This window comes from Bubalus bubalis, chromosome 21 (assembly GCF_019923935.1).
Source record: "Bubalus bubalis isolate 160015118507 breed Murrah chromosome 21, NDDB_SH_1, whole genome shotgun sequence".
Lineage (NCBI taxonomy): Eukaryota > Metazoa > Chordata > Mammalia > Artiodactyla > Bovidae > Bubalus > Bubalus bubalis.
In genome coordinates, this window is record NC_059177.1 from 49723257 (window position 1) to 49744632 (window position 21376).

The window sequence follows — 21376 nt, forward strand, 5'->3', positions numbered from 1 at the left end:
CTGAGGGAGGAGGAATGGGAGAAGGGCCACCCTGGAGGCCCAGCTGCAGAGAGTGGAGGGCGAGTTCAAGGACACCAGAGGTGGGGGGACTTGTTAAGGAGGATGTGAGCCCTGAAGAGGGGTCCCCCAAGGATTCACCTCCCCAACACCCCCTGAGTCATGGAGTTGTCATCCAGTGTGAGCTTCCAAGGTGGGTGGGACATGGGCTGTAGGCTTGAGGAGCCCAGGTGGCAAGAGGAGGCCCGGGGTAGGCTTTGGCCTTGGGTGTTAATGGAAAGGCAGACATGGCCAGCCTCAGGTCTACTGAGCAGGAAGATGGGTGGGGGTTCTGGGCACCAGAGGCTGCACCATCCCCACTGAGGAAGGCAGGCGTCTTACACCCCAGACACCTGGTGTCAGGTGAGTACCTTTTCAGAGAAGGTGTTCCCACTTTCTGATAGGGAGCAGGTGTCAGATTCAGGCCATGCCAGGACCTGTCCAACCAACCTGCTTCAGTGCCCCCTCCTGCCACACTTGGAAGTCAAGAAGGACTGGGCAGTGAACTAGAGAAGTGGGAGAAGATAGATGGAGGTGGGGGGGAGCGGGCTGCAGGTGAGGGAAGCAGAGAGGTCCAGGCAGGTGATGAGATGTCTCAGCTCCAGAAACCTCTCCCTCACCTCTGGCAGGAGCAGATCAGGTCTTGTCCAGCTAACCAGCCCTTGTCGTTCCCAGTTCTTCTGTTCCTCATGGTATGCACCCTACAGATTTCCCAACTGTGACCCCATTTAGAACAGGAAAGGGAGCCTGGCAGGGCTAGTTTGAGGTCTCCCTCTTCCCAAGGCTGTGATGGGTGAGTGAAGGACCCGGAGGCAGTTGCTGAAAGTGGGTTGTCCTTTTGGTGAATTTTGCTCTTTGAAGAAACAAATGAGTCCCCCAACCTGCAGTCTAGGAGCCTCTCGAAAAATAGCTGCAGCCTCAGAATTGTTCTGATTTCTTCTGTTTATTTATTTGATTGCAATGGGTCTTAGTTGCAGCACCCAGGATCTTTATCATGTCATGAGGAATCTTTCACTGTGGTGCATGCGCACTCTAGTTCTGGTGCATGGGCTCAGTAGTTGTGGTGTGTGGGCTTAGTTGTGCCATTTGGCATGTGGGATCTTAGTTCCCCAAACAAGGATCGAACCTGCAACCCTGGCATTGCAAGGTGGATTCTTAACCACTGGACCACTAGGGAAGTCCCAGAATTGCTGATTTTTTTAAGGGGGCCCCTTGGAGATCTAGGCAATCTGTGATGAGGGGCAGAAGGGAAGACTTTCTGCCACTCCTGCCCTTATCACCCCATGTTTCCAGGGGCTCCGGTCTGTCCCCTTGGGACTGACACCTTGTGTCCTCCCTGCCTCTTCTTTAAGGTTCTGTGGGTCTGGGATCTCTATCAGACCCCAATAGGAAGTCCTGCCTGCTGCAGAAATGTCATGTGGACACGGTCAATCAGCCAGGCAGTCAAGGCCTCTGTCCATCCTTCAGTTTATCTTTCGACCATTTCTGCCCTAACTGAGGTGGCCTTGGGAAATCTCCCCACCTTTCTCAGAGGGAGAAGGTGATGGGGGACCAGTAGAGGTGTGTTTGGGGGAGGATAAGGGGGAGGAACTGGATGGGTAGGGGCAAGCCAGGCTCTAATGTAGGCCGCCCTACAGTCCTCAGACCCAAGCAGAGAGGGGGGCCTGGGATTCTCCTCGTGCTGGGAGGGAAGGATCGCTTAGTAGATGGGCTTCAGCACCTTGGAGAGTCCCTCCTCGCTGACCAGGCCCCAGCCTGAGACCAGATGCCCCTGGGCCTGTGGATCAGTGCCTGGGGTCCCTCCTGGTGAGTCTCATGGGTCGGTTGTCTCTCCAGTGAGTGCCGTCACATGTTGCCTTTGTCTCCTCCACGTTGGCCTGTACAATCAGGCCAGGATACCAGGACCAGCATGTTGGTTTGACCAGTCGAACCATGGTCTCCCAGGACAGTTCTCTCATCCTAGGGACCATCTTCCCACTCTCTCCTTCCTCTCAAAGTTTTAATTTAACCAAGCATCCTTTCTTCTCCCTGAAAAGTCAATATTTTCTGTCTTTTGACACTTATTTTATTTTATTTTTACATGCGGCCTCCCAAAGGCTGTAATTTACGGCTAATACCATGCAATCAAAGACAATGGCTGGGTGCCTGTGAGCGGGAGCAGGCAGGCTCCCTGCCAGGTGCCCCCGGCCCCCCCCACCCCCACCCACTCACTGGGGTGCCCCTGGCTGTGGTGTGAGATCCACAGGGAGCCTGGGAGAGACGTGAGCCACGAGCTCAGTCATTATTTGGAGGAAACTCAGGATGGCTACCCAGCTGGAGGTGGGAGGGGCTGGAGTAGGCCAGGGGTTGTAGGGGCTTCTGTGGGGGAGGGCCAGCCTGAGTGAAGGCGCTTCCTGCTGCTGGGCCCACCTTGGCTGTAGAGCACCCCCCAGCTGAGGTGCCAGGCGGTGCCTCTCTCAGCTCTTACCTCCTTGCTCCTCTCCCCCTCCCCCCTGCCCCCCTCGCCCTCCTTCCACCCCGCCTCCTCTGCGCTGTGCCCGCGTGGCTCCCGCACAGTAATCTACAGCACTGTTACTCTGTGTCTGTGATTTAAATCCTCTGATGGAGCTGGTGACAGCTTAAATGGCTGCCATCCCCTCCCGTACCCGCCGGGCCCTGACGAAGCCCCATGGGGGGTGGGGGGTGGTCTGTCGAGGTGGAATTTAGATAGTATTTTCCAAGCACTGGGGTGGCCAGGCTGCTGTTCCTTGGCCCTCTGGCGGGGAGGGAGCCAAGTGTGCCCTCTCCTTCCCCTCACTGGTGATCAAGGAAGGAAGATAAAACCCTCCATAAATTCCTGGGAAATGGAGTGTCTGGAGCGCACTCATTTCCACCTGCCTGCAGGTGAGAGGTGCAGGGAGGCAGGCAGGGTGCCTGGCTGTTTCTCTGTGGCCTGGAACAGCAGGGAGAAGGACAGGCCTGGACCCTAACCATGTGCAGCCGATCCAGCCCCAAGCCCATAGGTCACCCCCAATTATGCTGATGCTCAAACCCCAGCTCAGCCCCCAGGTCCTTCTTCCTATCCTGGAGTCCTCCCTTCCATCGGACATTTGATCCCCAGTTCCATCTCTCTTCAGCTAATGGACGGGGGACACGATACTAATGGGGAAAGCTGAAGTACCCAGAGGCCGAGCTAGCCAAGGCAACCAAGGAGTTGGGAGCAGTGCAGGTCCTGAGCCAGCACCTGCTTCGTCCCGGATTTCCTGAGAGTGGGGCTGGCCTCCCTGCCTGGCACTGTCCCTGGCTGCAGAGCCAGAGCAGGACACTGGGGTGAGGCAGTCACAGAGCTGACAAGTCTTGCTGCTGGACAAGGTCTCTCAGCACTGGATCAGGAGAGCCTAAGAGGGTCCAGCATTGTCTGGTCCTCTTGTTTTGGGGTCCCAGATCCTCCCAGTGATGCCCCAGAAAGAATGGCCAGCCAGGTGCAGCAAGGTCAAAGGCTGATTCAGGGTGGGCCGCGCATGGAGCGAGAGAGGGCACAAGGTCTCAGCTCTGTAGCTGGGTGTCAGGGACAGGACTTGGCCCTTCTGGGGCCCTTGCCTAGTGTGGCAGGGCAGGTGAGGCCCCCTAATCAGACACTATGTGATGAGACAGAGCAACCTGGGAGCTGTAGGATCACCCAGAGGTCCTATTCAGATTTGGGGAAGGTCACTAAAGCTTTCAAACTGTGGTTCTGGAGAAGACTCTTGAGAGTCCCTTGGACTGCAAGGAGATCCAACCAGTCCATCCTAAAGGAAATCAGTCCTGAATATTCATTGGAAGGACTGATGCTGAAGCTGAAACTCCAATACTTTGGCCACCTCATGTGAAGAGCCAACTCATTGGAGAAGACCCTGATGCTGGGAAAGATTGCAGGCAGGAGGAGAAGGGGAGGACAGAGGATGAGATGGTTGGACGGCATCACCGACTCGATGCACATGAGTTTGAGCAAGCTCTGGGAGTTGGTGATGGACAGGGAAGCCTGGTGTGATGCAGTCCATGGGGTCGCAGAGTCAGACAAGTCTGAGTGACTGAACAACAACAACATTAAAGCAGAGGCCTGGTGGGAGGGACGGTCAGGATGGGGAACACATGTACACCCATGGCTGGTTCATGTAAATATATGGCAAAAACCACCACTATATTACAAAGTAATTAGCTTCCAATTAAAATTAAAAAAAAAAAGCAGAGGCCTGAAGGAAGGGTGACTGGGATTCTCCAGAATTTAGACCCACGGGAGGGGGTACAGTCAGGGAAGACAGCATGTATGACGTAGCCCCTGAGGGAGGAGAAGCCAGGACTCGGGCAGAGGGCTGGCTGGACCGAGTTCCAGACCAGGAGGGACAGACAAGATCTTGTGACCTCCCTTGTCCCGAGTGAGGACATAGGCAGCTGCATTCCCTTTCTCCAGGAGTGGACACTGAGGCACAGCAGGGTTAACTAACTCATCCAGGGTCAGGAGTTTGCCTGCGGCTGAGCCGTGACTTGAGCCTGGATTCTGTGGCCACCCCTCAGCTCCCACCCCAGCCAGGACTCAGGCTAAGCTGGGCTTGTAGCTCGCCAGCCTCCTAAACCCCTGCAAATCCCTCCTGGGAGTAGGAAGTGTCAGAGGAGTAATTAAATGATTGAGTGAGCAGGGGCAGCGACTGGAACAAGCACTCGGCCACACCAGGTGTCCTTCCAAACAGCCACGTGCCCCTGGTTGGGGGCTCCGTGGGTCTGAGCTGGTAGGGGGAGCCTGTCTCCCTGCCCAGGGGTGGGAGCCAGGTGGACTTTCAGCTCTCCGTGTGGGACCACCTGAAAGTGGGCTCAGCCAAATTATTCCCAGAGGGACCCTTTACTGCCACTGCTGTGTCCAGTGGAGCTCAGTCTGGACGTCTGGATGGGCATACAATGGGGTTGCTGGGGTCGGGGCAGAGGCTGACTTCTCTGGACTCTGTTTCACCCTGAACAGACCCCTTGGATAGAGCCGGGCTTAAGAATGAGTCAGTCTTGGGGTCTCTTCCTGCTTGCAGACCACTCCCCCACCCAGATCCACAGCCCTGACTCAGCTGCTTAGCCTGGCTCCTTGCACCTCCCACCCCAACCACCTTAATGACTTTTTAATAAATTGAAAATTGTTTCAATACCAAATGTGATCCTGGGACATTGTTCGTGACTGTATTGAGCTTAAGTCAAATGCTTTGCATCCCCAAATCCGACTGATTAATAATTACAAGGAGCAAGTCTGTCTTTACTGTAATGTGTTTAGGAAAACTGATGGATTTAATTTTTTTATCGGCCAAAGTAAGAAAATGTAATCTTTCTGAAAGTATCTAATACAACAATGCACCATAATTAGTTTCTCTGGAAACAGGCATAATGGAATAGAATAATAAATCACTTCTCCTTTCGTCCCTTCCCTCTGATGAGAGAGATTTCCCCTCCATGGGGCTGGGAATAGGACACGGAACAGAACTGGGGGACTGACAAGTCCATGACAGCCCTGGTTCCTCTCCACTGAGTCAGGGGGCCGTGGACCTGCTCCACCTTCTAGGGGGCTGGGAGTGCAGATTCTCCATTCCACGGTCCAGCATCTCTCACGAGCTGGGACCCAGGTTCCAGAGAGGTGGTTGCTGCCCCTCCTTCACCCCCCGCAGAAAGACCCAAACCCACTGCCTCAAACACTGCCCTGCATGGGTAGTCAAGGCATTGGCAGAGTGCTGAAGATCCCAAGAGGCAGGATGGGCAGGCAGAGGAGGGCTCTTAATTTATGGCTGGAGTTACTCACAGTTACTGGGGCTTCCTGGGTGGCGCCAGTGATAAAGAACCCGCCTGCCAATGCAGGAGATGTAAGAGATGGGGGTTCGATCCCTGGGTCGGGAAGATCCCCTGGATGAGGGCATGGCCCATCCAGTATTCTTTCCTGGAGAATCCCATGGACAGAGGACCCTGGTGGGCTATGGTCCATAGGGTCACAAAGAGTGGGACACGACTGAAGCATCTTAGCCCGCATGCATGGTGACTACCTTACCTGATGGGTCCCCTGCCCCAAGCTTGGGCTGATCACAGAGAGAGACACTAGAAGGAGGGGAGTGGGTAAGAGGGTGGAGTCAGTCAATCCACTTAGAGCTGCCTCATCACCCAGTCTGGTGGGGACTGGCCTGCCTTGCACCTCCTCAGACAGAGCTCTGTCTCCCTGCAATGCAGGTTCTGGGTCCTGCCCCAACTCCTGGGAAGCCCTGCCTGGCAACCTCCACAGTCCTCACATCCTGCGCCCCCAACCTGGGCCGACACCCTGGACATGGACTGTCCTCATCAGAAGCTCCCCTAGACCCCAAGTGTTCTCTGCTCAGCTGTGGCTCCTGCCCTAGGCTTACAATCAGTAATGACAGGATAATTGTTTGTTTTATTGATCATGACCAGCCTTCTGTAGCCCAGTGATGGATGATGTGGGAAGAGCCATATTTGCCTGATACCAGCACCCCAGCTCCGGGAGAACTGGGTGTGGCCTTGCCTAGACATAGACTCTACCTGTCCCGTCTCCTTACTGCGCCCCCCTCCAGCCCTGGCCAGTGGGAACAGGGCAAGATAAACACTAAACTGAGAATCTGGAGCCCTGGGGCTGAATCCCAGTATTCTAGACCCGATATCCAGAGTCCCCAAGTAGCTGCCTGCCCTGAGCCTCCCCTCTTGCAGCCCAACCCCTAGGAGGCCAAGCTGGAAGGGCATATGTTTGGAGAGCCAGAGTGTGACTAGGATGATCCCTTATAGATGCCTGCACAGAGCTTTAGCTGACCTAGGGAGGACATGCAGCAGCAAAAAGAAATAAATCTCTATTATTTTAAGCCACTAAAGACTTTAGGGCTGCTGTTGTTGAAGCCGGACTTGACTCATCCTGACTGATGTGGGGAGAAAGTATATGCTCTGTGAGCAGGTGGTACCAAGACAAGGGAGGAAGAGGGTGGCGGCGACGGTATGCCAGGAGGCCAGATTCTCACCCTGATTTAACTATCCTTGCCCTTCCCCTCTCTGCGGCTGGGTCTTCCTGCCAGCAAGCCACAGGTGTATCTTTTGGGACTGTGGAGAATGGGATAAGGAGGCCATGTGAAAGCATCTTGAGTCAGGAAGAGTAAGCACAGGTGAGTATGAATGGAGATGGTGACAGTGTGTCCGTAGGCAGGTGATGATGCTACTATGGGAGTGACAGTGATGGAGAACTGTGACGGTGCCTGCAACACTGAGCTGCTGGAGGCAGGGACGGCCGCAGTGTTTGCAATGCCAGTGGGGGTCCTGACAGCCATTGAGACCACTCATGTCAGCCCGTTCCGGGCGCTGACTTCCACCAGGGTATAGGTACAGCAGCAATCACAGCAGACCCAGATGGGAAGTCTCAAGACAGTGATTAATTACCTCCGCTGGGGCTGGCTAATTGTCCAGTGATCTCTGCCCATCAAATGCCCTGCCTGCCTGACCCAGGCTTGCCTTCCAGAGCAGGACTGCGTGGTGTCAGGGCAGAGGTTTCTCAGATATGCCAGTCCCGAAGGCTTCTTCATTTGCCTTCGCTGAGCACTCCCCCAGTGGGCACCACACAGGCTCCTCCTGGGAAGCTGGGTGCCGGGCTGGGCAGCTGTACAAAGCATCAGATGGTGTTTTCCTGGCTTTTGATGAGCACAATATGGAGTTGCCATGTGTCAATGATATGCTCAAGGTGCAGGGCTGATGAGGGGAGCTCTTAGGGTATTGGCTAACAGAGTCTACTCTTGGGGTCCTGGCTCCATCGGCAAACCTCTGTGCCTCTTCCATGCAGGGCCTTCTCCTGGCCACTGGGGGCACCACGGACTCAGTGATGACTCATCTTGCCCCCTGGAGGTCCCAGTCTCATGGAAAAGGCAGTTCTGGACCTAGACCGAGCTTAATGAGTTTGGCTTGGACACCTGCGCAAGGACTAGGGCAGAGCGGCTCTCCTGGTACCACTGGGTAAACCAAAACCGGTGAGGGACCCCCAGGTCACACAGGGACTTGAAGGTGAGCTGGGCTAGAATCACCTTCTCACCTCCAGGCCAGGGGTCCTCCCACCACACCCCAGCTCCTCATTCTGAGCTCTATTTTTGCTGGGAGGCACAGATGAAGATTTAAAAAAAAAAATTCCTCCATTTTGTTTTTGCTGAATAGGCATTTCTGTCATCCCACTCTGAGGGGCTTGGCTTGTTTGCTACGAGGGGGGAAAATGCCTCCATTTAAAAGCAGAACTAAAAGAAAAACATCCACAGGCCCCATTTCTCTGCAGCAGACATGATGAGCACACCATGGTCGTTAACATGATAAAAGTCACTTTGTCTGGGTGTAAAATTCATTTTTTCCCATTTAGCACATGGTGCATTTGCATCGCGCTGCAGTTCCTGGGTTGTGGTCTCCTCCCAAGGATGCCCCCAAATTGTTCCTATTACCCAGGCAGTGACCCAAGACCTGGGCCTGGTGAGGCCGGGGCCACAGTACTAGGAGAGGCCCATGGTATGCGTGTTCCCTTGGGCACGAAGCTTCTCCTTGAAACCCCACACTCTGGTCAGGCTTGGAGGGGACATGGCAGGAGGGATGAGTGGGCACCTGGGGACCTCTTGGCCCAGTCTTCACCCCGACTCTGCCCAGCAGCTTGCTCCAGTGTCCCATTCACCACTGTCCCCCTCCACCCCCCATCCCAGGAGTCCTGCCTTCAGGGGCAGGGTCTCACTGAGCTCCTGACTCTCAGGGAGGGGAGGGTGTTTCTTGTGGACACCTGAGCAATCAAGGCGGGGTCCATTTCATCCCATCAGACCAGGACTGAGGGTTCAAATCCGCACCACCAGATGTGTCAGGTCCCACAAAGGTCAAACGTCAGGGCTGAGGCAGACAACCTGGGTCCTGCCTCCCATCCTTAGAACATAGCCTTGAATCTTCCTCTCATTTGGACTCAGTTTCCCCAACCGTACAGTGACAAGCTCCATGGGCCAAACTCTGAGGTCCCTTCCAACTCTAACCTTCCCTGGAGGATGTTCAGACATGACCTGCTGTTCACCCTGAACCTTGAGGGGGACCTGGTACTATGGGGATCACTGCTGTGGATTAAGGGTCAAGCAGACAGTGGGGGCAGGGACATAGAGCCCTCTGCCACCCTGCCCAGGAGGCCAAAGAGGACCAGGGCCTCCCGGAAGCCCCTACCCCTCGATCCTCCCCACAGAGGCTAAGCCGGCTCCAGGAAAGGGGCGGCATCAAGCTCTGCCCAGATGGGGCTGACTACCCACGTGGGAGCTGTGGATACACTATAACCCCAGAGCTTAGGGAGAGCGAGCTGAGAACCCCTTTCTACAGGGTTCTGCCAACAGACATGGAGAGAAGGAAAAAGGACCCCCATAACTCTGCCCACAGCTCTAGGGGCTTAGACTCTGTTACTGATAAAGCTGCCAGCTGGGGTGGGCAAAGAAATAGAAGATTCCTTCTGGAGAGAAGGAAAGTGGCAGGCTGTGGGTGAGATGGAGGAAGGTCCAAACAGGGGGATGGCAACTGGCCCCAGCTGAAAGATAAGTGGGGAACCCTTTGATAAAATGCTTACCTGGCCCTGAGGGGCTTGGGCAGAGTGGACTCAGGAAATGCACAGTAACTGGAACCCGGGTTGCCAGGTAACCCTGCCCTGTCACCTTGACTGGGGACACAGAGAGGCTGGGAAGACCTGAGCAGTGGATGAGAGTCTTGTCACTGTAGGGGGCATGTCCAAGTCAAGGGGCAACAGTAGGGGGCCGGCAGCCCTTTAGAAGTGATGTCCCACACAGGCTTTCCCCAGGAAGGCAGGACTCTAGCAAGGCCATGGTCAAACCAAGACACAGATCTAAGCTCCCCGTCTCCTCCAGCCTGGAACAGGGGATGCCGGGTCCCCCCATCTCACAGCTTACATTCCGCTGCCGGAAGAGGTGTCTGTGACTGCCAGCCAGAGCAGAGTTCTCAGGAACTCCGGGGCGTCTGGGGAGCGGGGAGAGGCCCCCCTGCTTGGTGAGAGGGTGCGGGAAGGCGCAGTGCGCATGGCAGGCGGGGCCCAGCAACAGCTGTTCACTTACTGAAGCTATTTTATAATATTGCCAGAGCTTTTAAAATAATCCCATTTCTGCAGAATATTCCTAGCTAATTGGAGCTGTCTCTTTCTTATTAAACAGAAAGGTTATAAAAATGTGTGTTGAGGGTTTAAGAGCAATACCTCTCGGCTGCTATGATTGTTATGACAAGGATAACGTACTGGGAGCCGGTGGCTGGCAGGCTGGGTGGAGCAGGCTCTGGTGTCTGGGCTGGGGCGGAGCAGGGGCCGCCGCCCGGGGAACGGCCAGGCTGGCTCCCCCCACCGCACCTTGCTCAGCACCGGTTGAGGAATGGCAGCCTTCCCTGGAACAATTGCTCTCTAAACACTTAGGCTGCTGTGACGGGACTGTCCATCACCCAGGCCTCTGACTGGGGCAATTCGCATAATTTACTGAGAGGCAGAGGAGAAGGGGGAAAGTGATTTCAATTAGCCGAGCCAGGAGGCAGAGGAGTTAGCTAAGACCTCAGCGCTTCAGGACCATGAATAAATAGCCCCCGAGCGATGATGGGGAAGTGCAACTGAGGCCAAGGGTACTAAGTGGTGCCCATTCTGCGGATGAGAGCCTGAGGCTGTGAAAGGGCTTCCCAAGGTCATCCAAGGAGGGTAGAAATGAGTCCAGACCCTGTTTGGAGCTGAGGCCTTGTGCTCTGCTCCTGTCCCTCCTTGTGCTGACCTTTGGCATGGGGTGGGCACCCCAACTCTGTACTGGGAGCCTCTGGGGCCTGCCACCCCTGCTATCCTCCATCAGAGCAGTCCCACTTTAATCTGTCAGAAATGGGGGATCAGATCAAATTTACATTAAAGTGAATTCCTTTTGATTAAAAAGATAGTTAGAAATCCAGTGTCCTGGAAGAGGCTCCCAAAACTTCAATGGACACCCCCTCCTCAGGTGCTTAGCGGCTGCCTGCATCTGAATCATTTAATAGGCAAATCAGTTTTGTCCTTGGGATCCTTCCTGGGACCTCTCCAATGAAAGACAAGCTTCTAGACTGACCCAGGCCACCTCCTCCTGTCCCTGTCACATTCCTCCACAGCCACCGGGTTCTCCCGGTGCACCTCTGCCTGTTGTCCCAGCCTCACTGACCCATCACTCTGCTGCGTGTTTTGGTCCGAGTCCTGCCCCCAGCTTGGTGTGTGCTGGGCCTGGCTCTCAGGCTCCTCTGGGTGGAGAATGTAGAGGCGGGGCACTACTGCCCTCCCTCTTTCTGTGGACCTGGAGGGCACCATGCAAGGAGCCCTTCTGTGCATGCTTCTGACTCAGCATCAAAGCATCAATCCCCCCACCCCAGCAGCTCTGAGAGGAAGTTGAGGGGACTTATTGAGCCCATTTTACTTTCAAGGAGACTGAGGTGCAGTGATGGTGGGTAATGAACTCAAGGTCACCCAGGCCCAGTGGATGTCCACTGCCTCCCAGCCATGAATCAGGCCAAGGCTCTGGATGACTGTCCTTTCCACCCTGTGCGCATGGGACGTTTCTCCCATGATTTGCGGCTGCTGCCTGTATCCAGCCCTGCCCCCCGCCTCCCAGCTTCCCGGCCTTCCTGCTCCAGTGCAATGGGCTCTTCCATCACAGAGAGGCCTCACTGCTCGAAACAGAGCAGACTTCAAACGCATCGTTGGCTTTCCCCAGAGCAGATCCTACCTTCGAACCTTTTACTAGTTCTCCAATATTGCCTTCACTCGGAATGTCCTCTCCTTTATCTCTAGGGAGCTTTCCCATATTCCCTCAGCAGAAAGCAGTTCTTGACCCGTGCATTCAACAGTGCACGTGTTCATCTCTGTGGGGCCTGGGGACCCCTGCAGGGAAACCGGACAGCATGAGGCAGGGCTGCGTGAGTGCTCTGTTGCTCAGACTCTTTGTGACCCCACGGACTGTATGTAGCCCATCAGGTTCCTCTGTCCATGGGATTTCCCAGACAAGAATAGTGGAGCGGGTTTCCATTTACCAGTCCAGAGGATCTTCCCGACCCAGGGATCAAACCACATCTCTTGTGTCTCCTGCATTGGCACGCAGATTCTTTACCACTGAGTCACCTGGGAAGCCCTCATGAGGCAGGGGGCCCGCCTTATCCACAGGATCCGAGGTCTGCTCATAGGCTATGTGGGAACAGATCCCCAAGTGTTTTCTGCAAAGCTCTGCCTGGAGATACCTTGGGCAGGGCTGGCAGAGCAAAGAGATTCAGTACAAGCAAAAGAGAGGAGGCCTTTTAGATGGGGATCAAACCCAAAGACTGCACTGTCACCCCGGGAGTGGGCGGGAAGTGCTTCTTTGCATGCCTTGTGCATAGCTTTGCGTATTGAGATAAGATGGACTTATTAAAAAAGCTTTTTTTTAAAGATTACAATGTGTTGCTCATGCCTCAACCCAGGAGGAGCTGGACTGGGAGTCAGATCTCATCTCCACTGCTTCCCAGGCAGCCGGAACAATTCACTCGGAACCACCAGAGCCTCAGTTTTCTCATCCACTCAGGGGGCATAATGCTGTCTTCTTGGAAGGCTACTATGAAAATTAGGCTCCGTGCCTGTTGTGCAGTGGAGAAGAAGCGGAGTGGGGGAAGGATCAGTGATGGGGGTTATTATGATTCTCATTCACTTTCTGGAGGAAACATCAAGCAGTCTCTTTTGGAAATCACAGGAAAGCCACAATGACCTGGGTAAGTCCTTTTCCTCTGTATAGTAAACATAAGGTTCTTAGCCTCCAGGGAAGGCTGGGAGTAGAGGGACTCCAGTGGGTAGGAGGTGGTTGGAGCTCTCTCAGGGCCTATTTTGCAGGAAGCTGCTGCAAGACTGTCCATGAGGTCAAAGCACGTCTAGAGAGTTAGGGGGTCAGCAGAACCTGGGTGAGGAGATTCCAGACATGTCCAGCTGTCTAGAAGAGCAGCAAGGCCAGGATTCTGAGGTCAGCCAGAACAGGCAGCATCACCCTGGAGTTTCTAGCAGAATCACTATGGTGTGTGTATGGGGTGGGGGGCAGTGAGTGGTTGGGCTTATGGGGAATCTTCAGTCCCATCAGAGACATATGGCTGGCAGAGGAACCTGAGAGGGAATTGTATGGAGGTGTGAGGGCAGGCTCCATCTCACTCCCATCTCACACCTGCAGGACTGGCCAGGGTCACATGACTCCCATCCAGACCCCAGCATGATGGAGGTGATATATTATTACATAGTCATTTAGTCATTAATCATTATCATTATTTAGTCAGCACTTGATAATGTCCTCTCTTCTGAGGGCCCTGAGCATGCCTGACATACCTCCCGCTCCCCTCCTGCCCCCCACCCCACTCCCCCGACCCGTTCCCCAGATATAAGCACCATCCCCCAGCCCTGTCCCAGGCCTGACTCATCACCAGTGTTTCCTGTCTATGGCCTGCTCCCAGCCACCCGATGACAGCTGGCTTGGGTTTTCAGGCAAGACCTAAGTGGCTTGTTGCAAATTGCTGAGTCCACATCCTGATCCTTCCCGAGGTCTCTCTCTGTCTCTCTCAGCGAGTCTCTCCATCCGCCTCTGCCTCTCCAAAGCTCCTCCTGGCTCGTTTAGAAATTAAGACCTCAGCAAGATGGTGCTCTGGCGCTGCCAGGCTGGGCTCAGGGAGGCCGAGGCAGTAGGTGTGGGGGAGAGGCCTTCCAGCTGGTGGGAAGATGATCAGGCAGAAGCCTCTTCACCTTCCTCTGGACTCTCACTGGCCCCCGGGTACAGCTTCCCCAGCATCTTCTTCTGCCTGCCTGGGGCCCAGCGAAGCTCTCTGTAGCCTCCTTCTGCAGGAAGAGGGCTTGGCTCTGCCTTAGGGATTCTCTGACCTCCAGGGTCTGTCTCTAGGCCCCCTGAGGGGCTCTCTGCTGCCTGTATGTGTCCTAGTATCTCCCTTGCTATGCCGGCCACCATACTGGCCCCTCATCAGCAAGTGGAGATAGGAACATGGGCCAGCTCTGACCATGAATGGCCCCAAGTCAGGACCCAAAGGGCTTGGGTTCTCATCTTAGAGATGTCACTATTCACTAGGCCCAGCCCAGAGCATTGCTGAGGCTCAGTTTGCCCATATATAGAAGAGAGTGAGGGCTCTACAGAGGTCCTGCTGTTCTTTGAAAGAGATTCTGGGGCCTGATTATCTCTAGGACATCCAGAGTGCCTCATACCTGCCTAGACCCTGGGTCCAGTTGGGAAGGGAGCCAGAATTCTTGCAAGCCATGGTCACCCATAGCACTTGTTCCCTAAACAACCTCTCTGTCCCCACCCCACACCTTCTGGGTAGCAATGTCTCTCTCTTAGCTAGCCCACCTAGGGTACAGTGGTCTCAGGTCAGCCTCTGCTCTACTTGTCCACCAATTACTAGCCCAGCCCCTGTTTCATGCCACACCTCACAGGCTGTACCTTCCATCGAGATCAGATGCTCCCTTCATTTGCCTGGCCTGGTGCTACTTCGTGCAGGTAGGGGTGATGGAGGAGCATGCCCCCACCCAGTCCTGTCTGCTTTGCCTCTTTGTGCGGCCTGAGGGACTGGAGCTCTCGGCCTGGCTCCTGCCAAGTCTGGGCCCATCTGTCTTGAGTGTCTCTGGCTTCCCCCGCACCCCCCAGGCAGTAAAGTAGCCTCCAATCCAGCATGACCTTCCTCTGCAGATCTTAGTGGGGCCCATATTCCCCCTTGGTCAGTGCCAGGGAAGATTTCATAGGGAACTGGGCTGGAAAATACCCTTCTCCCCCCAGGGCCTGGGTAGTTGTTGAATCGGAAGAACACTGGGATTGTGTTTGAAGCTAATGGTCTGGCCTCCGGGATGAGGTTTCCAGGCTCAGAGGGGATCCTCCAGGAACTCCATCTTCAGGCCACTCCAACCAGTGGGGAAGGAGTCCATGCCTCCTTCCTCCTTGGTCCCTGCCTCACCTCAGGCCCAGAGGTGAGATTGCAAAGGCCCTGACCCAGGAAGAGTGGCAAGGGCTGCAATGGAGCCCTGATTCGGGGAGTGGAAGGACCCATTGTTTCTGTTTGGTTGCTAAGTTGTGTCCTGTCCTTTGCGACCCCATGGACTGTAGTGTACCAGTCTCCTCTGTCCATGGGATTGCCCAGGCAAGAATCCTGGAGTGGGTTGCTATTTCCTTCTCCAGGGGATCTTGTCCACCCAGCTATCGAACCTGTGTCATCTGCTCTGGCAGGTGGGTTCTTTACTGCTGAGTCACCAGGGAAGCCCAAAGCACCCATAACCAGCATTAATGAGAAAAGCTAGACTGGTTCTCGGCAGAAGACCTCCCTTCTCCTCCCTGTCTGGTGTCTGAGGAAGTCTCAAGGGGAGGGGTCCGAGTGCTGGCATCGCCTCTGAGAAGGCAGGGACCTCATGAAATGGGGCGGGGCAGCCTCTGGGCCATCTCACCTCTCACCACATGCTGCTCCTTACTGGCTGGCCCTGCCGCCACCTCCCACAACGTCAACTTCTTTCAATAATCAAAGAACACAGCCTCATCTGTCTTCCAGGCTCAACAAATGAAGTGCTAACTGCCCCTCACAGGAACAGCAGCCATCAGTTAAATTAAGTGATGGTGGAACCAGATCCTGTCCTCCCCTCAACCACTGAGCAGAGGCTAATCCTCAAAAGGGTTGGTGGGCAACAGCCAAGAGATGCTTTCAGCAGAAGAAGTGGAAGATTTGAAGACTTTCCTCTGGGTGTTTCCCTAGCCGATTGCTTGGGGAAGTGCTTCTTGCGGTCTAGCCTTGATCTCTCCTGCCACTTCACCCGCCTTGTACGGTTGCGGAGGGGGAGATGGATGGTGTGCGGTATGGACCTCCCTCGGAGCACCCCCTCTCAGGAGATACGTCTTGCTCCACTTTTGCATTGAGCAGAGCTAATTCATAATTCATTCGGAGACACCTCCCTGGCTTGCTGGTTTCATTCACCAGGTCTCCAAAGCCCCCTGTGCCTCAGTTTCCTCATTTGCAAAACAAGCAGGTTAGGGACAGGTGGTTCGCAGAATTACAGTCAAATCCCGGCAATGCGCAGGGACGGAACTGACCAGGAAGCTCTTTCCCCGCCCCGGTGAGGGAGGCCAGCGCCGGCTCGTCTCTGCTCTCCGAGGGCCTGGAGGGGCGGCTATCAGAGAAGGCAATTTGCCGTGGCCATTCCGCCAAGGCGCTGATGGGGCGTTAGGCGGTGATGGAAGGCCGCCTCCTCAGAGCCTGACTTCGCCCACCGTTGACGCTCTTCACTCCCACCTGGAGGCAGAAAAACACGTCTTGTGGAGAGTTAGAGCTGCTGTCAGTGCTGGCCGGGGGCTCCGATGAGACTTTTATTTATTTGGAAGTCGTTCAGACATCTAATGCTCTTCAGAGGGGAGAATTTCTCTCTTTTATTTGTCCTCATTTTCTCTTGCCACAGCGGGATGAAGGCCTCTGGGGAGGGGGGCGAACCCAGCATCCGGCCTCTGTGCCATATATACCCTGCCATAGAGGACACAGGGGTGGCGCTGAGGGGCCCCTCATTCCCCCGGGGAAGATGTTCAGATCAGGGGTCCTCCCACTGGGGGTTCTGAGGACTCTGAGGGCCCCAGTGCCTAGGAGCGGGCACAGAGGACCGAGTCTCGAATTTAGTCTGGGCCTGAGTCTCTTTGCTCACTGTAACCCTGGGACAAGCCCTGTCCTTCCCTCAGCCTCAGTTTCCTCATCTGTAAAATGGGCAGGTGGACCACAGCTCTCTGAGGAAAATCCAGACTGTCCATGACAGCTGCTGGTAGGGATGCAGACCATCAAGACAAATGCTGCTGGTAGGAGCAGGTGCCCACCCTGTCCCCATCCCCAGCTCGGTACTCGTGCCTGAGCTGAGAGGACTGAAGTTTTGCAAAGGCAGCCAAGGCTGGGCAGGTGATACTGTGTTTCCCTCTACTCAACCAGTAGTCCTCCAAGGGTGAGGCCACCCAGGGTCCTGCACCCTGGATGCAGGGGTTAAAGGCTTTTTGATATCCTGGCTCATCGTCACCTCTGAGCTAGCCTGGCCTCACGCTGCCCATGCAGCCACGCCATCGTCTCCCTGCCTCTTTGAGGAACTCCCCGCCCAGGGGTGGGTGCTATGTTCTTCCCTCCCCATTAGTGAAGAGGTGCAGTGAGGGAGAAGCTGGGGCCCCGGCAGGCAGCCTCCCCATTGGTCCCTGCACAAATTCAGCCCAGTCCTGCCTCAGGTGTTTGCTCAGACTCTCTGCTAGGGCCACCCTTTCCCCTACCTTCAGCCATTTATCCATCCTTCCCACCCTGTCCTTCCGTGCCAGTTTCAAGGCCCCTTCCTCTGGCAAGGGTTCCCTGACCACCAAGGCCTCATAACAGAGTGACCACATTCTCTGTTTCACCCACATGACACAGTTATGCCTGGCTTGAGGTATTAACTGTATTTTTCCCGTGTACCATAGTCCTCCATTAAGTCGGGGAGGTCCCAGGGGCGGAGGATAGATAGAGCCTCTTCCATCTACCTGGTTTCCCAGACTCAAAGCTCCATGTCCTGATCTGCACTGACCACTGGGTGGCCAGGGGCAAGTCTCCTCCTCTCTCTGGGCTTCAGTTTCCCCTTCTCTCTGACAGAGGATCCTATAGGCTCCAACAGTCTACAGTCTGGAACTTGGTCTAACTTTGGTGTGCAGGTGGTGATGGCCTACACCCTCATGTAGGTGTAGCCTACATGCTGCCTGAAAGCATTAAACACCAGCCCCCTCTATTTATCACAATATATGGCACTAAGCTGCCAGTAGGTCAATTATTGTGTGAGGATACTGGATGGCTTTTTTTTTTTTAAGCATTTGACAAACGTTTAAAAAAAAATAATTGATTTTTACGTTGGGCTGCACTGGGTCTTCATTGCTGCCTGCGGGCTTTCTCTAGCTGCGTCGAGTGGGTGCTACTTTCTAGTTGAGGTGTGCGGGCTTCCCATTGTGGTGGCTTGTCTTGTTGCAGAGCACGGGCTCTAGAGCATGGGCTTCAGCAGTTGCAGCGTGCGGGCTTAGATATCCAGTGGCACATGGAATCTTCTCGAACCACGGATCAAACCTGTGTCCCCTGCATTGGCAAGTGGATTCTTAACCAATAGATTGCCAGGGAAGTCCTTGATGGTTTGAGAGTGGGGTTCCCCTTCTGCTTGCATCCAGTGGCCACGCTGTGCAGACCATGCTCAGGCAGGGGCATTTAGTGGAACCATCACGTCTCTGAGTGTCCCCAAGGAATTAGTGGATGAGCTATAGAAGCCTGCAGGTGTGAGCACTGGCAGGCAGCCCATACCTGAGTGTGTCCTGGCTGGGAGCCGTTTGGAACCACTGAGTGCAGCCCAAAGAGGGAAGAGAACAAGCACATCGATGGGGCTCGAGGAGGTGGGGATGGCGTCCTGTCACAGAAGGACACTTGCCAAGGCCAGGGCTGCCTCCACTGATTCAAGTGGAGGCACAGCTGGGTCAATGGGGCTCAGGAGGACAGGTCTTCCCACCCTAGTATTCAAGATCCTGTTTATCTTGCAAGGTCAGCTTGGAATCCCTCCTCCTTTTCCAAGAAGTCTTCCTGCCTGCCAGCATTTAGGACCTACCCTTCTCAGGGTTGCCTGAGTCTCTCTGTGGTTTGCCTTCATTAAGCCCTTGCTAAGTACCAAGTCCTGCCCTTAGGGTGTTATACATGCTTTGAGTCTTTAGACCATCCCGGCCAGGTGGGTATCATATCACCCATTGTATGGATAAAGAAATAAAGTTCTCAGAGACGCACAGTAACTTCCCTATATGATCTGCAACACCGGATGCCAAAGCTGACACTCCTTATGCCCATGCCAGACCACTCTTTCTGGCCATAGCCCCAGGCCCCTGGATATGCCACTCAAAAGTTGTCCTTATGCTGAGACTTCCCTGGCAGCCCAGTGGTTAAGACTGCACTTCCAATGCAGGGGGTGCAGGTTCCATCCCTGGTCGGGGAGCTAAGATCACACATGCTGTGCAGTCAGAAAAGAAGACAGTCCTTATGTCAACACCTCCAATGCCCTCCCAATGGTCAGGCTCTGTGTGGGGCCCTAGGAGGGTGACAGGGACAAGGGAGACTTGGGTCCTAGCTTGGGTGCAGGTGTTTTTCTGAACCCAAGGCAGAAGTTGCTGCATGTTTGTGTGGCAAGGGGAGGGGAAAGGAGAGTGGGGACTGGGGTGGGGAAGCCTGTCTAGTTAAGGGGAGGTCCAGGAAGGCTTCCTGGCGTAAGTGGTATTGATGGGTTCCTAAACATTCTGGGTCCAAGTGGTGAAGATGAGAGAGAGTGTTTCAGGCAGAAGGAACTCCAGGGATAAAACTCTAAGAAAGCCAAGAGCCCTCCAACCCACCAGCTTATGGAGCCGCAAAAGGATGATGGGAGGGAGGCTGAAGGTGGACAGGTTGAAATGGGGAATCTTGCTGCCCCAGGTGTCCCGGACATTCCTGACAGGCTTCCACGTCCCTCGGGACTTGCTTGCAACATAGTTCAGTTCAGTTCAGTCTCTCAGTTGTGTCTGACTCTTTGCAGCCCCATGGACTGTAGCATGGTGAAGCTTCCCCTGTGCTTCACCGTCTCCCGGAGCTTGCTCAAATTCATTGAGCAAGTGATGCCATTGAGTCCACTGAGTCAGTGATGCCATCCAGCCATCTTGTCCTCTGTCATCCCCTTCTCCTTCTACCTTCAATCCTTCCCAGTGTCAGAGTCTTTTCCAGTGAGTCGGCTTCATGATGCTCTTTGTATCATGTGGCCAAATTATTGGAGCTTCAGCTTCAGCCTCCGTCCTTCCAATGAATATTCAGGGTTGATTTCTTCTAGGATTGTCTGGTTTGATCTCTTTGCAGTCCAAGGGACTCTCAAGAGTCTTCTCCAGCACCATATAGTAGGTTTTCCATAAAGACCTCTCAATCTCTTCTGGGCTGCTAAGCCAACTTCCCTCTCGGCCCACATGTAGAACCAGCACCTGCCAGGCCCCCTGCCACTCTCTGCTGGCTGCAGCTTCACTTGTCCCTGCTACCCCCCATCTTTCAGCACAGGCACCTCTGGCCCAATGGGTAGCCCCAGGCTTTTGCTGCCAAACCCGCCAATGTTCCTGCCCCAGAGGTCCCCCTGTTCCCTGCAAAGCCTTGATTTTTCTTCCCATGATCTTAACCTGTGGCTGAAGGAAGCCACCAGGAGACTGAGGATGTTGTGAGCCTCAGAAGTTGGAGTGTGGAAACTCTTACTACCCGTTTCCTCTTAATTACCTTCCCTCCTTATTTGTCTTCCTTTAACGGCCTGTCAACCAAAATCTCCCGCCTTTCCCTCGGCACCAGCGGCCTCAATTAGGGGCACATCTGTGGAGGCTGGAACTGAAATGCCCAACTACCAGTGCCCATTGGCTACCCCCAGCCTGTGCACAGGTACCTGAAGACCTGGGTACTCTTTGGGGATAGTGCAGCCATCCTGGTGTCAAAGGGCAGGGACGCTGTCCCCGACATTTCCTACTCTGCCCCTGCAGAGCTGGCCTTGGGAAGGGCCCACCTAACCCTAGAGGGCACTCAGGAGAGGTGATCACTAGGAGGGGTGATGCCTTTTGTGCCAGTTCCCTGGGGCCAAGATCCAGGCATTTATCCAGCAAACAAATGGGAGAGGATACCACGGGCCAGCCCTTCCCTAGGTATGGGGGCGATAGAGATGCTAGAGACAGCTATCAGTAGGAGGGGCTGGGAGCGGGCTGGTTAGGTTAGCTCAATCTCCTTGACTCTTCTGTGAGGCACAGCCCTCCTTACCCCACCATCAATCCAGCAGAAAGGACTGCCCCGCACAGAGGTGGGGATGGGGATGTCTGGTACAATCAGATATCTGGCTTGTCCTCCATAGAACTGGCCTGGCTTGGCCTCCCAGAGTCCACTATATCCTTCCTGTTCCCCAGCCTCTGGGCCTATCAGCAGTTTGGGGCTCAGTGTACCACCTTCCTTTGGTAACATGTTTGGGACCTATGGCAAGCCCCAGTCTGGCCCTTGAAGACTCACACAAGTCAGGGAAGAGGATACTCCAAAACTGTCTCCCCAGCTTGTGAGGGTAGGCAGGGGTGGGGGAGCCCAGACAGGAACAAGGAGCCAAGTAAAGATTGTCCTGGGTTAGGGTTAGGGTTATGGGCTTCCCTAGTGGCTCACACTGTAAAGAACCTGTCTGCAATGCCGCAGACCCGGGTTTGATTCCTGGGTTGGGAAGATTCCCTGGAGAAGGGAATGGCTACCCACTCCAGTATTCTTGCCTGGAGAATTCCATGGACAGAGG